Genomic DNA, 12,213 nt, shown 5'->3' with positions numbered 1-12,213 from the left:
GAAGGAGCTTCTTCCCAGCACTTATGCATGTGAAAGGTTCCATCAATATATTTATGGACAAGCTCTTGAAGTGGAGACAGACCATAAACCATTGGTCTCAATTATGTCCAAACCACTGAATGATTGTCCCATGAGACTGTAGCGCATGTTGATAAGGCTGCAGAAATATGATGTGAAATGATCTACACATCAGGAAAATACATGCTTGCAACTGATGCACTGCCTCGAGCAGTTGACAAGAAAAAAAAGAGCAACCAAGAGGTTAATGCAGAGGACTATGTTGACATGATTATCACCTCACTTCCAGTATCCTGGGATAGAACAGAGCAGATCAGGAAAGCAACAGAGACAAATGACACAATGAAAGAGCTCAAAGATACAATACTGAAAGGATGGCCAGAATAACTGTCCAATGGGTATTTGGGATTATTGGGCATGCAGAGATGAATTGTCAGTTGTGAAAGATATAGTCTTCAAAGGAAATAGGTTTGTGATTCCTGTGTTGTTACACAAGGAAATACTTCAGAAAATACATGAAGTACATCTTGGTGAGGAAAAATCCAAATGTAGAGCTCGAGAGCTGATGTACTGGCCAAACAGAGGGGTAGGAGGGACAACAGAGGTGGGGAAACAGAAGGGTGGAAACAGAGGGGTAGATACAGTGCAGGGGAAACAGAGGTGGGGAAACAGGGCAGTGGAAACAGAGGGGTGGAAATAGAGTGGTGGAAATGGAGGGTTGGAAACAGAGGGGTAGAAACAGAGGGGTAGAAACAGAGGGGTTGAAAGAGAAGGGTAGAAACAGAAGGTTAGAAACAGAGGTGGGGTAACAGAGGATTGGAGACAGAGGTGTGGAAACAAAGGGGTATATAAAGAGAGGAGGAAACAGAGGAGTAGAAACAGAAGGGTAGAAACATAAGTGGGGAAACAGAGGGGTTTGACTCTGGCCAAGAATGAACCAAGACATAAGCCAGATCACTGCTACATGTGAAATATGCCTTACCTAGAGACAAAAGCAGTAAGCAGAACTGCTTACCCCATACCCTGTACCAGAGTTGGCATCAGAACAAATCTAATCGGGAGCATTAGGGTAACCACAGAGGTGGCACAAACTGTCATTCGTGTTCAGGTGGGGGAGAGGGAACAATAACTCATTTGAGAGAGCATGGCCCGCAAATGCCTCCCCATGACGCCAACCTGCCCTGTACCAGACAGGCTGTACTTTAAAGTTTAACTGTAATGGGAACAGACTATTTTTCCAATTATCCAGAGGTAATAACACTGTAGTCAATATCTAGCAAGGCAGTTTTCACTTTCATAAAAAGTTCCTTGTGAAGTAGTATCAGACAATGGTCCACAATTTTCAAGCAGTGAATTTGAGACCATTGTCAATACTTGGGGGATTTGACATATAACTTCATGCCCACATCACCCAAAGTCTAATGGCCTAGCAGATAGTTCTGTGAAGGTGGAGAAGAGCCTCATGAAGAAAGCACATAATGGATGAGAGGATTTCCACAGAAGTCTAATGATTCTCAGAAGTGTGCCAATACAGAATGGCCTTTTTCCTGCCCAAATGCTGATGGGTCGATGCATACATACCAACCTTTCAATGCATGAAAATCTGTTGATACCTCAAGGTCGAACAGGCTAAAGTGGAATAGAAAATAAAACAAAATCAGTATTATGATAAGATTGCTAAAAGCCAACCAATCCTGAAGCCTGGAGTTCAAGTGCAATTCTGGCACATGGTCCATGCAAAGATATGTGCAAGAGGAAATAGATCCACATTTGTACCAGATCCAGACAGAGGGAGGGGACACCTCTGAGAAGGAACCGCATGGACTATGACCACAAGCTCCAAACCATGGTAGTGACCCCTCACCTGTCAGTACACAAAAGGTACCAGCACAGAGAGAAGAGGAATATATGGTTCAGAGTCCACAGAAAGTCACTAAAGCCGCTTTTCCACTGGCACCAACGGGGTCCAGTGGAAAAGGAACATTGTCCAAATGCTGATATCAAATGATGTCATTTCATGCTGGGGATTAACCACCTCTACCCCTACTCATATCCCTGGTGTTTGATGATGCTGGGATGCTGATAAAACCAATGGAAAAGGGATAGCAGAAAGTCATGCATTTCCAGTTGAAGAACACTCCAATCCCCAGTGATGTTCAGTGGAAAAGCACAAAGGGCTTCCTATCCCGGACACTCCACAGCCAATGAACTAAGATGCCAGAGGAAAAGGAGCTTAAGTCTAACACAGCAAATGCAAGCAGTACACCGGTGGAAACACATAGCAGACCGAAAAAGACTATTAAACCACCTCAGAGACTGAAAGCTACTGAGTGGAAAGAGACTGGCCGTGGAACGTAGATAATTTTGTTATGTAGATATAGTTTGTGTTTGTGTTTTTGTTTTTTTAAAGGGGAAAGATGCGTTATTATGTGCGTAAATAAGAACTACATTTCCCAGCGTGCAATGTGCATGGTTGGGTGGAAACAGGAAGTGGTATACGATGGGAGTCGCGGGCATTGTCGTTAGAAGTCAGTTGAAGCAGCTCAAGGAAGATAAAGCTGGTTAAGTGTTAAACCCACGTAAAGTTGTTCTTCTTGAAAGAATAAGCTTAACATAATGGACATTACAAAACCGGCTGGGTGCCTCAGCATCTCTGTGTTTTTACTGCAATCACTGCACCTGCAGATGTTTGTGTTTCACAAATATTAGCTAACCCAAGTCTCAAAGACGGATAGGTAGTACAAGAGTTATGACAAAGTCAGGTAGATCATCTATCAAGTTCACGCAGATATGGTGGACATGAATCTTCCAATCAAGCAATCTCTCTGACAATGCAGATAGACCCAAGAAAATAAACTGAATCCAATATCTAATTTGGTTAAAGGTCTGGGAAATTCTTCTCCCTGTTCCAAAGGCAATCAAATAAAACTCTACAATATTGCATAAGCTATAAATCCTAATCATGGCCACCCCACATCAAACCTATTGTAATTGAAAATATCCTCCTGTATCAGGAACTCGTCTGGCTCCCTAAATCATTACATTTCACTAACTCATCCTGGAGAGTGTTGGCTCTTAAGTACAATAACATTTCTTGAGATTTAACTTAACTCTTTATCAATGAGCAGTCCAATGAATTAAACAATTATCGAAAGACAAGAAAGAAAAATAATGGTGAAAAACAAGAATGAATCTCGTTTGGAGATCAGTCCAAAAAATGTCAAGTCTACTCCTAATTGCTATGCACATGAAGGTTTTTTTTCTTATTAAATATTTAAAGGCACACATGCTTGGTTTGGCAACAAGGATAGGCCAGTTATTGATGCAATTTAAGTAGTAATCTACCCCAATCTACCAACCCCACTTTTTTTTATTTGCACCCAGAATACAGTCAGAGGCAAATAATTTATGTATTGTTTAATACTCGATCCCTTGTAAAAGTTGACCCCCCCCCCTATTTTTGACACCAACTGCCCATCCACTGGAGCTCCCGATGCCCTGACCATGGACCCTCATCCCGACTATGTGCCTTACAGAGCTCCCACCACCCTGAACCCCAGCCCACCAGTGCTCACCACACCCTGACCACATGCCCATCTGAGCTCCTAATGCCTTGGCCACCTGCCCATCTGTGCTCCTGATGCTCCGACCTCAGAGCCTCACCACGATCACTTGCCTACCGAGCTCCCAATACTCCGACTGGCCACCCATCCAAGCTCCCAGTGCCCTGACTGCATGCCCCTCTGTGCTCCCAATGCCCCAACCACCCACCTACTAGAGCACCCAATGCTCCGAATGCAGACCCTCACCCCAATCCAAGCTCCTGACATCCGACTCCCTATCCATCAGAGCTCCTAATGCCCTGACCGTGGATCCTTGCCCCCTCCCCAACCACCCGCCCACCGGAGCATCTGATTCCCTAACCATGGATGCTCACACCCACCCACCCACCAGATCTCCCAACACTTCAACTGCCCACCCATCTGAGCTCTTGATGTCCCAACTGTGGACCCTTGCCCCAGTTGCCTGACCACCAGAGTTCCTGATTCCCCAGCCACAGACTCTCTCCTATGACCAAGCTGCCTGCTCATTCGAGCTCCCAACAACCCAAACATGGACTTACCACATAGTGGCAGCTATCGTAACACTTTGACTGATCCAGGTACTTTGGCAGCCAAAAGTATGACCCATGTAAAAGTCGAGCCTCCCCAAATTTGACCTGAAAAATTGGACCAAAAATCTTAACTATTACATGAATGTATACAGTATTAGACTCTTTATGGACATTCATTGTGAGAAGTGGTGTATTGCAAAGGAGTTGGAGAAACATTAAATGAACTTTTATTGAATTTAGCCACAAATGTAACAGAATGTATCACAGCTGTGGCGACGCTGACAAAACATTTCTGCTGATTTGAATCTTCTTGAAGACAATAAATGCTATTGTTAAGTACACTCACTCTTCTATTGCCTGAAGAGCAGGTGCATCAATGTAATCCACAGCATCTGTACATGTGAGCTGCTTTTATAGCCCATCTGCATCTATTCTGACTAAGCATTGCCAGGCCTAAGACAAGTTTTGCATAGCACCTACACTGAGTCCATGCCCAGGCATGGTTGGACTGACCAACACAGTTTTCTTTGTGGGCAATCTACTTGTATAGGTGATAGGTGATTTTCTTGATCAGCAGCCCAAAATCAATGAAATACACCCAAAAGTGCTCAGGAAGCAAAATCTTCATTGCACAGTATAATCCACGCAGTAATATCTGGTATTTTCCTCCAACTTCCAAGATAGGAGCAAGGGAAAGCATGCACAGATTAATTTTAATTTAGACATACAGCACAGTGACAGGCCACTCCAGCTCATGAGCCCATGCTGCCCAATTAACCTACAACCCCATCTGTTTTAAAGGAGCACCCACAGGATACCCAGACAGCTTAGTGGAGAAACTACAGACAGTATCAAATTCGAACCTGGGTTGCTAGCACTGTAATGGTGTTGCGCTAACTTCGACGCTAACCATGCTGCAAAGTGCACCATAACCAGGGCACTTGAGAGTCTCAGCACAGACACTGAAGGTAAAGTGCAATTAATATGTTACGCATGTATCATGCTTTGTATCAATTGTTATCCTGTGAAGGAAACTCATCTAACGCAAAAGTAAATCAAGACCAGCTCGTTGTTTGGTTGGTAAATATTCTAATGTACATTCATGGAGTACATCTGTGCCCCAGCTTGAAAAATATTACTGAGGCTCAGTGTACTGTGAGTGAGCCCCTGCTTGTTATCACCATGGGATATCAGTCACTTTCAGCACCGTGCTGGGGAAACCCCATTGCGTCATCCACCAGCAGCCTACTACCTTGCTCCAAGCAAAGCCTCTGTGCAGATCAACCATTAACAAGCATGTTTCTCCAGTCACGTAAAATCAAAGTGGGGGAAACATTTGGCAGGTCAGATGATATTTGTGGAAATTCAGGGTTAACGTTTCAAGTCAAAGACCCTTCATTGAAGACCCTCTCGCAAAGATCCTTTAATTTGAATAACTAACTCTGCCCCCCTTTCCACAGCTGCTGCCTTGGGTGTTTCCAGCATTTTTCTGATTTTATTTCATATTTCCAGCATCTGCAGTTTTATTGATTTTCAAGTATTTTTATTGAAGATTATGGGTGCCTATCAAAGATAAACTCATTGGGTTATGGATGAAAGTCCCATGCACGCTAGCTCACCTTTCCCTCACCAACTAACCCTTATCTTGAGTTCAAATTGTTAAAATACAGACAAAATATATGCCTGTTAATTGTACAAACAGGAGTTGGACGTCAGCAAGTCAGACAGCATCCATGTAGAGAAAGAGAGAGTCAATTTTTCACATTGGGACCTTTTCTTGAGACTGTCTGCCTCGCTGAGTATCTCCAGCTTCTCATGTTTGCTTGAAGTTCCAACATCTGCAGTTTATGCATTTACATCTAATTGTACAATGCCTTTGATCAAGATTCCTTTATTGTCATGTAATAGTAAAGAAAATGTAATTTTACTTTGTCTTTTTAAGGGCTCTCAGAGTGGAAATGAGTTAAGCAGAGAATTAAGTATTTAATTGAGGCATGGGTTTTGGGAGAGCAAAGAAGCATAGTCCTTTGGCTGTAGAATCAGTCATTGAAACAATTTGAGAATACAGGTAGAAAATAAGCAGCATCTGTGGAAAGAGAAATGGGTAAAATTTTAGGTTGAACATGTTTTGTCAGAACAAAAGAGGCAAAACCAGTTAAACAAGGGTACCGGAAGACGTGGCAGAGAGCAAGTGGGTGGAATGAGGGAATTGCTGTAATAGGGCAAAACAAGATATGTAGCAAAAATACACAGAAATGCTAGAGAGACCCAGCTGGTCTCACAGCATCCAAAGGAGGTACTGATGTTTCAGGCCTGAGCCCTTCTTCAAGGTATAAGCAAAAAGTAGACAGGTGTCTGAATTAAAGACTGGGGGGAGGGGGGGAAGAAAGAAGGAATAATGGGAGGGGGAGGAATCCAGACCAGCAGATGAAAGATGTTAATTGAATTTGATGAGGAAAGGTGAGAATTGATTTTGGCTCTGTGAAAGGAGACAGAAGGAAAATAGAAGAGAGAACTAGAGGGAAGGAGACAGGGAAAGAAGATGGGGTGGGGGGAGGGTTTTAATGAAAACTGGAGAACTCAATGTTAATGCAATCTGCTTGGAGGATGCAATGTTGAAGTGTTGTTCCTCCATTTTATGGGTGGTCTTGTCTGGCTCCACTCAACTGCTAAGTGGCATTTAGGCACCTGTATGAATGACTGAGAACATCTAGCTAAGTAGCCAGAGGCCCTTCGAGGAAGTATTTCTCTCGTGTGGCAAGTTGATGGAAGCACGTTCAACAGGAGGTTCAAATGAGAACTGGTCAAGCACTTGAGAGAAACATTGAAAGAGACTGAGGGGAAAGAATGGGGTTAACTGAAAAGCTCATCCAAGCGCCTCTTCCATGCCAGATTCTAAGAAAAGAGGGAAATGCTGGAGGAACTCAGCAGGTCTTGCAGCATCCATAGGAGGTAAAGATATATAACCGACGTTTTGGGCCTGAACTTACCTTGAAGAAGGGCTCAGGCCCAAAACAGTTGTGTGGATGCTGAGCAACCTGCTGAGATCCTCCAGCATTTCTGCGTTTTCATTACAATCGCAGCATCTGCAGACTTTCGTGTCTCTCTAAAATATGCACAGCTGATTTTTTGGCAGCATGATAGGCACTTAGAGCAATATATTGGGTTGAACCTTGGTGGGTTGTCTGATGGTCCCAGATTTCCATGGGCCTGTTGTAACAGCTGAGTGAAGGGATCCGAACTGGCTGCCAAGATTGGGCATACATTTCATCTGAATGCCAGTTCCTCACTTGGGAAAAAGAAAGTTATTGATAAATTCCTTACCAGTACTTTTGTCCTGATTCTTTTTCTTAGTCCTGAGTAACAAGATAGGAATGGGAACATAGGGTTAGGGTAGATTGACATCACAGTTGGCATGGATTCTGTGCTGTATGACTCACTTAATGTAGCTCCAATTATTATTATTTACAGTAAAACCCCTGGTTTCTGACACATTAGGGGAATGGTAGATGGTGGATAAGTGAATTTTCCGATGCTTGAGACTTACTCTTACAATATGTAACAAGTGACAATTTAAAGACAAAAATACTACATTGTACTTGCACTGAACAAACTTCAGGTGCATAAATATATAAACCTTAAAGCATTTTACTTTATTTTCATTCACATTCTTTATAACATTTAACCATCGCTGCATTTTTAGGTTCCTCCCCCTCCATGGAGCTGCCCGAAAGACAAACAATAACATTATAGATAATTAACCCCCTCCCCCAAGTTTACAGATAGAGCCTCTGACTGGGGCATCATTTACTAAGCAGGGTTAAGGAGACATTTTAAGAGAGTCAGCCCAACGGTGAGCGGCATCAACCAGCTCTTCATCCTGGACCACGCCATTGCTGTTACACACAACTTTATTTAAACAGCAGATCTGAACATAGCACAACCAAGGCACTCTACTGGTGAATATTTGCTCCCATCTTCACCAAAGGTTTATGCGTTCCATCAGACAACATTTACTTTTACAATTTTACACTTAATGTATTTTTTACCTATTATTTTATTCTTATTTATTTTTTTGAAGATTGCTTGAGGCTGCCAGATGTTTGAATTCCAGATACCAGGGGTTTTACTGTATCTAAATATTTTTCCAATAATTGTCTATCATTTTGATCATTTCATTTGCATATAACAGTTTTTGAATGTTTCTGAAGACCAGTGTTATTTAATAAGTGTTACTGAATCCCAAGAAACTTTGACTGGAGCCGAGACATCCTCACCCTTGAGTTCTGACAGAGGCTGTCATGAAATGCCAACTGAGCACCAGTCACTGTTGAGGACTTGCCTTACCTTGCCATCCCTTTCCTCAGGACAGAGAATCGGCTCATTCAGCCATCTGCATCCAAAGTTGGAGTGAGAAGAGCATGGCTGAAGTCATGATACAATCACCAATGATCTTGGTGAATGGGGATGCAGGAATAAGGCCCATAACTCTGATTCCCAGTGACTAAAATAATTGTTGATTTTATCATGATTTCAGCCAGCACTCGCCTGTTCCTGAACCTCCCCATTGACCAAACAAATCTACCTGAAATGGCTTTGGATATAATGAATGATTCTGCCCTCCACAACTCTAAGAGAATTTAAAAGAGAAGAAATTCCTTCCTATCTCCATCTTAAATGCTTCATATAATAGGTAGTTTATCATCAATAATGACTGACTTGTATTCAATGCATTGTAAAATTTAGAACAGAACACTTTCTGTGTATCATACATTTGTTCCTGCATGGTACTGATCACAAGCAAATTGCATTATTTCTTCTTTGATTATATCCCAAGCAAGCTGCTTATTTTCTTCCTTTAATTCTTTCAATTACAAGGACAGGATTTGTCTCTAAATCTCATACTTGTGGAATCTACAAAATAGAACCCAAATTGCTCTCTCTGGAATTCCCATGAGTGTGGGATCTCCCCCACCAACCTGCCCCTGGGTTCTTGAACATTTCTTGTCTTCTCTGAAGTCCAATAAGGCACACTGTGCTCAATCTTTCCTCAATAAGAGAAGATCTCTACCCCAGGAATCAACCTGGTGATCATTTTTGGAACTGCTTCCAGCACAAGTAAGGAAGGAGACCACAACTCTCCAGATGTGGTCCACCAAAAGCACGTACAGCTGCAGCAAACCTCTGCATCATTAATCCCCTTATCAATAAAAGGCATACTTTAATTTGCCTTCTAATTGCTGCACACTGACTTACTGTGTTTCATGCAACAGATTAGTTACTAAAATTGATAACCAACTTGTATTTATTCCGATCTAAGATTTGGAAACTCCGTATGCTCCATGTAAACTCCACAGGCATCAATGCTGCACTGATCATTAAGGAAAGTGTTAAATCTTCTTTTTGCATGAAACTCTTTGAAAACTCTCTATTTTCTCTTGATTCTTTCTGTATATTCGTCTCTAAATCCCATTACTCACTGAATCTACCAAATAGAAACCACATTGCTTATCCCGTGTATCAGTTTTGTTTGTAGTTACATCAATGGCAATGTGAAGCATGAGACCATGCAGATGGTGCTTTTAGCTGGGAGCTGTTTGGAGCCCAGTCACCACAAGGATGGCAATAGTATAAGGAAAGGTTAGGTCACCACGATTGTCAGTAAATCCAGGACTTCCCAGTGGGGCCCACATCCAAAATGCAACGGTATTAAAAAAATAGATCTGATTCACATTTGTATTCTGACAGTCAAACAGATGCATTTTCAGCCAAATTATCATGTGCAAAATTGTATCATATTGCCAGCACAGCAGGTTTAAAGGAACATTTCTTCTCCAGACACAAACAATTGAAAAAAAAATCAATTATTTCTTTCTCTAGCGATGTCTATGACAAAGGTCATTTGTGCTGTTCTGAAAACCTGTCCAGAGTAGAAATTAATATCTGGCTTACATGCCTCTAAATGTGTTAGCCCTCTGCTAATGCTGCTTAGCAGCAGAAGGATAATAGAATATTGTCCCAATGGTACACACTTTAGTTTATTAGAAGTTATTAAGGGTGCTTTTTATTATTTGGTCTAAACTGAGGATTGCTGCCCCACAGCTATTCACTACATGATGCAGTTGAGGAGATCAAGTGTAATATTCACAAGTTGGTGACAATACAAAGCTCTGTTTGCAGTGCAAGGTATAAGGAGGATAAAGACAGGGGGATATGGACAGGTTAAGTGAAAGGGCAAGGATATAAAAGGTGGAGTACAATGTTGAAAAGTGTGAGATCATACTTGGGCAGAGAAAATAATGGAATAGAATATTTTTAAATGGTAAGAGGATAAAAGATGTTGATTATCAGAGAAACCTGAATAATTGTGGACAGAAATCACTGCAAGTTGATATCAGGTGAAATAAGCAATGAGGAAGATCGATGATAGGCTGGCTTTTACTGGGAGATATTTTGAGTGTAAGAGCAGAGACTCCACCTGGAACATTATCAGCAGCAGCAGGTCTCTCAACCTTACCCAAGGACATATTTTGATAAAAGGATTGCAATGAAAATTTACCGGATTGATTCCTGTGAGAGCAGGGAATATTCTTCGAGGAAGATTAAGTAAACTGGGCCCATTATATTCCATTGAGTCCTTTTTTGTTCATGAATAAACAGTTCAAGGACTCATCTGGACTTCACTACAAATTTGTTCTAACGCATCACAGTTAAGAGCCTACTTAGCCTCCGAGTGGTTTTTTTTTATGTCGCTACATTCCCAAAAAAAAAACACCTCTAACCGTAAAGACAGAAATACACGGTTTTAGTATCTATTTTCAGTTTTCACCCTGTCATTTCCCAGAAAAATGATCCGAGAATTAGTGTGGTAAGGTTGGGTTAGAAGGGATTTAATGAGGGGTCACAATTGTAGTGGTTTTTTTTCCCATTGTGATGTAGGAGCTGATGAAAATCCCAGAGACAAGCTGAAGGTACGGAGCATGAGTGGGAACTGTGACACTCATTGAGTTGTGTTTCATTGGAGATGGAATTAACCTTTATAAATGCTTCGATTGTTTACACCCCTCCACTCTGAATATGATTGGCATGGCTACTAGAAGTGCAGTTCTGTACTGAATCTACCACAAAGGATTTACATTTTAATTAAAATAGCCTGCGCCACCCAAATATACCCATGTGACCAATTAGCCTATTTTATTTTTTTTACCTGTAATTTTCCCGCAATAAAAAATAAATAATTTCCCATACGACTTTGGAACATGGGAACTGGAGCACTCAGAGTAAACCCACGTGGTTATAGGAGAACATACAAACATACAAACTGGATTCAAGCCCAGGTCACTGGTGCTGTAATAGCATTGTGTCGCCCTAAACAAGTCCAGCAATTTTGCTTTGCAATTTTTTCAAATCAAAAGTTATGTCCTTAGCTAGGTAAGGAATCTGGCCCTGTTCTCCACTCTCTTCCCCAAATCGAGGCCTCTTCTACCCCATGTTGAATTGCTCCCAATTCTCCATTTAAGTCCAGTTCAAACCTTTAGCAACTTAATTCTCATTTTATCCCCACTCCTCTAATGTGAGCGGAATATTTAAATATAATTGTTGCCAACCTTGTTGACCCAGTGTCTATAATGAAAGAACATCATACGCAGAAGAATTTGTAATAATCAAGAAATTTAAAAATCCTGGTAATTGTATTCGATGGAAGTTCCATTGCTTATTGTTGCATCTGAGAGTCCATAACTTAATGAGTTCCATGAATGTGCGCTAATATTAATGATTATTCCAACATTCCTCATACATGGAAATCCAGGAGGCAGCAATCGGCCACCCCGTCATACCAAGCCAAGAGCCCAGCAGTGTGTAATCAGAGAGGGGATTGCACGGCCAATCCTTCTTCCTTCTGTTTCCCCTCTAATGCTGTAGGGAGTAGGCTGAATGTGTTTCAAGCAATGGCTGATCTTTCTTGTTGCTCGCATCCGCTCCACATGGCTTTGACAGGGTTCAAAGGCCCCTCAATCCCACACACTCTCCAGTAGGCGGGAAACTTTGTTTTTTAAGGGAAAAGAGCTCACTTTGAGGAA

At 41.8% G+C, this 12,213-nt stretch overlaps 1 long non-coding RNA gene across 1 annotated transcript; it reads right to left on the bottom strand.

The window, feature by feature from the left end:
* Positions 1 to 1,602: 1,602 nt before the first annotated feature.
* LOC138752471 (uncharacterized) lies at positions 1,603 to 10,905 on the bottom strand. The gene is made up of 3 exons (XR_011350672.1): positions 10,692 to 10,905; positions 7,457 to 7,488; positions 1,603 to 1,647 (listed from the first exon to the last, which is right to left on the bottom strand). It is a non-coding gene; the product is annotated as an uncharacterized lncRNA (long non-coding RNA).
* Positions 10,906 to 12,213: the final 1,308 nt, after the last annotated feature.

The sequence above is a fragment of the Narcine bancroftii genome, chromosome 2 (assembly GCF_036971445.1).
Source record: "Narcine bancroftii isolate sNarBan1 chromosome 2, sNarBan1.hap1, whole genome shotgun sequence".
Classification (NCBI taxonomy): Eukaryota; Metazoa; Chordata; class Chondrichthyes; order Torpediniformes; family Narcinidae; genus Narcine; species Narcine bancroftii.
This window is presented reverse-complemented; position numbering and strand designations above follow the sequence as displayed.